Here is a 4,409-nt window from a genome sequence, read left to right as displayed (position 1 = left end):
TCCATCAGAGTTTGATAATTTTCCACCTAGAGATCATAGGAATATTTTGTTAAATTTATGCCTAAATCATTTCATTGTATTTTGGTTCTTTTTTTAAAGATCAATTATCATTAGATTGATTTGTTTCCATGTGAAAACAAAACTCAGGCTCAGGTCACTAAATAGGTTGCCCATGGCAATGTAACTAGATGGTGGCACAGATTATTTCCTGATTCCAAGTTTAGGGCTCTCCATTACAATATGGTGCAATTTCCCCTTTCTCTTTATACTTCTGTTCATGTTCATGTGCATGGTTATCAACTATTAATAGTATAATTTCACAGTACAAGGCTTAACACCTGCTCTCTCCTAGACAGTGCATATTAGTGTATCTTCTTTGCCAAATGAGTCACAAATGATTAATGAAAGTTAGGGAAATAATCTTAGTGGATGAAGGGAGCAAAGCATTAGTTCTTTCTATTTATACTCAATGATAAGTCCTGAAACATTTCATTTGGCTACAAATTTAATGAAAGAGGAGACTTTGTAAATTAATACCCCAACTACATATTAATAAAAAAACAGCAGAAGAGTGGAATTTTGCTTGATAATCTACAGTAGAGGAAGAATAAATTTGGAGTTAACAAAGTTATATATAAGACTTGTATTTAGAAATACTGTGCTTGGAACTTTTGTAATTTGGTTCTCTTGAGTATAATTTTAATACTTGAGATGTGAAGTTTTCAAACTTCCTCTGTTCACTGTGCTCTTAGTATCTCAGTAATGTTTTCATAATCTCTATAAACCAAAAGAAATGAGTCCTGTTTACTAAGAGCTTAGGTTCAAACAACTTAAAGTGTTTATGTCCTAACAAATCAGGAGTTATTTGAAAAAAAAAAACCCACAAATAAATTAGAAGAAATTAACCACAATTAAATAAATATCATTATTTACTAAAGGTATGTGTGTACCTGTTTGTCACTGTACCACTTCTCAATCCTCAGAATCAGATTGGCCACAGCCACTCTCATTATTATCACAGTGAACAACATAACCTCTGCTTTGAAAAGATATGATACGATTGCAGACTATATAGTCTGATTGGACATAGACACTGGGTTGCTTAGAGCCAGTAGTTTACTCATTGTCACCAAATAACTAGTATCACTCTTCTTTTTGTGAAAACTTAAGATACCCCTTAGCACATCTGTGAGTTTACCATGTTGCCCTGGAAACTTTGTCACACATTTTGAGTAACATAGGCTTAGATTATTGCCAAGTATCTTGTAGAAACAGAACCAATTATTTTTCAACTTTCTTAGAAGTTAAGAATAGACTCTAATGTAATAAAAGCTATGAATGTGGCATTCATACATAATTTTACCATATGAAAAACCACCTTGATTACCAGGTGATAGAATAGAGGTCTTTAGGCCAGAACTATGGAGAAATGCTTCCTGTTTTATGTCCTGTCAGTAACTCACCGTGAATGTTTGGAGAAAGTCATTCATGCTTCTATACCTCAAGCTTTGTGTTCCAATGATAAGACAGAGAAAATTATTTCTTCTCACCAGCAGACAAAAATCATTTCTTAAAGTTAAATAGAAGAATCCATATGAATGTACATTGACATAAAAGACAAGATATAAAGTGTTATTGTGCCCAATAAATTAAAATATATATATTTGAATAATTTAAATCAATAAATGACTTAAGCTGAGGAAGAAGGTTTCCATTGTGGTTTCTCATCCTGACTCTCTATATTCTTTATCCTAGAAGAGAAATTATTATGTATCATAATGTAAATCTTACTGCCACTCTCACCCTTGCCCAATTATTCTATAGAATTTTAAAAATAATTTAATTGACCTAAAATTTTAATTTAAATTTAATTTAATTATTTAAATTAAACTAAATTAAAATCAAATTTAAACTAAATTTGATACGTATATACATGCTCATTGTAGAATTTAAGTTCCAGATGAATGAAATCTCTCCCCTCTTGTCTCTGCCCATGTCCACTACCACTATCCATAGGAACAAAGACTGTTGTTAACAATATATATATTTCCAGATATTTTAGTGAACTGAAATAATTTTGTATGTATATGTAGAAATACATATTCATTTGTATACTTTATATAAAGTATTAGATTGTAAGTACAGAATTGAATTTTTCAAAATTTACTCATTTTGGATAAATCATTTTATATTAGGAGCTATAAACTTACCTGAATCTTTTACCTGCTATTTAATACAGTATTCTGTGTTGTGCTGGACGCCTTCTCTTTGTCTCTCCAGATATCCACTTTTCTCCACCCTGCTCTGTGCCCTGGGAAACTGAGCAGAAACGACTGCATGGAAGAGCTCTCAATCTCTACCACCTTCCTTGCCCTCTGGCTTCTGGTTTCATCTGTCAGTTTAGTGAAAGCCCTTGACAGGAGCTACAGAAAGAAGGAGAAAAGCAAAACAAAGCCATTCATTCCCCGAATTCCTTTGTAATTGTTTCTTATTGGTTTGCCTTCTTCCTCTACCAAAGGTCATGCTTCTTGTCAGGTGGCCTCCCACACGCAGCTGTCACAAGTTTCTGATTAGGCCCAGAGGTACTGGGAGTTTTCCACTGTTCTTAACCCCAGGGTACTGTGCCACCTTTGTTGCCTTTCCTAAACTTGTATCTGTATCATTGTAAACAATGCCTTTATTAAACTATGCTCAGTCACCCAATTTGAGTGTGCCACTTGTTTTCATGTACATCTTTGACCAATGCATGAGGGATTACTATACTTCACTTGCACATTGATAGTTGCTTTCAGTGTTTGACGTTTTATAGAATGCTACAACGAACACCCTTAATCATCCTTCTCTCTATGTACTGTGAACATTCTTCCATGATGAATATTATTTTATGATTGCTACCTGGAAGAGTAGTTTTGGGGTCAAAAGGGAGCTTCAGTTCAAATATGGATAGATACTGCTGAAAGTCCTTCCAGAAAGGGAGGACCAACTTATTCTCTCTCCAAAAGTTAACGAGAGCACATATTTTTCTACCCCCTTATCATCAATAAATTTTATAAACCTTTCTTAAAATATTATATAAAATGTCATCTTTTTATTGTTTTAATTTGTATTTCACTGATTACTAATGAGAACAAACTTCTTTTAATATGTTTATTAGCCATTTATATTTTCTCTCTAAATTGTTAATTTAAATCTGCCATTACCAAAGGTGGAGGGAATGGCAGTTGGAATGATATGAGAAACACATGAAGTGGAACTGAGAGGTCCTGGCCAAGACCATCCTAGACCAGCCAGCCCTCGCCACCTCATTAGGTGACTGTAGACACCTGAGCAAGCCCAGTGCCGATCAGCAGCTCTAACCCAAATCAACAGAATCTCTCGTTTAATGTGTAGTCTTATGAGGAAAACAAATGGTTGCTACTTTAAACTCGAAGATTTGGGTAGTTTGTTACATTGATAAAATCACCTGAGCCACTTCTTAAGACACTTCTTTACTTTCTTGCTCTTATTAAACTTCCCACCCTGGAGAACACTACTTCTCCTGGAAGATTCTCAAGAGGCTGTTTCACTTTTCTTACTACTGTTAATACTATTAATATATCTGGAGATGGAATAGATATCAACCTTGTCATATCCAATCTATTGTCTTCCCTTTTTTTCCAAAACACCCAGCTTTAATAATGTTCCTTCCTCATCCCTAGAAATACCAGGTTTAAATTTGTTGTCATCCTTCCTCTTTACAAATATCTATGGGCATTTAGGCTTCTTCTCATACCCCTTAAAATTGTACCACCCAGTATATTACCATTCTGTCTACCATGACTACTTTCATAACTCTTGATTATTTGAATATTGGCATAGATAATTCACGCCACAGTTACAGTCATACCTTCGATCTTATCACTACAAATAAATGCAAACCTTCCATAATTTCAATTTCAAACACATTGCTCTCTAATTCCCGCACTTTCTTTCTCCAGCTTACATGCTCTAAAATCCCAACACCAATAACCAGAACCTAAAATATATTGATCTTTTTATGTTTCATTGTTTCTTTCTTACTTCTTATCTACTCTTTTATCTTTATCGAGCTTAAATTCAATGATAAACTGTTATAAACAATCTCTTTTCTATGTCTTCACCTTTCTTGGTAAGACCGCAACTCTGGTTCCTTTTCTCTGCCTACTTTGCACCTCTATACACCTACCTGAACGTGGTGGTGAAAAACACACTATCATGTAGATTGTTTACATATAGAATCGTGTTTACTAGCTTCTTATATACCTTACTGCTTTTCAACAATTGTATTATATTTTTTCATTCTCTGTTTAATCTGACATCTTACTAGATGACCATTTCAGGCATTGTGTTTCTTCTCAAACCTCCGACATCGATGCTCTTAGCTAATGAGC

The sequence above is a fragment of the Eulemur rufifrons genome, chromosome 1 (assembly GCF_041146395.1).
Source record: "Eulemur rufifrons isolate Redbay chromosome 1, OSU_ERuf_1, whole genome shotgun sequence".
Taxonomy (NCBI): domain Eukaryota; kingdom Metazoa; phylum Chordata; class Mammalia; order Primates; family Lemuridae; genus Eulemur; species Eulemur rufifrons.
The sequence above is the reverse complement of the archived record's forward strand: the minus strand, read 5'-3'. Positions refer to the sequence as shown.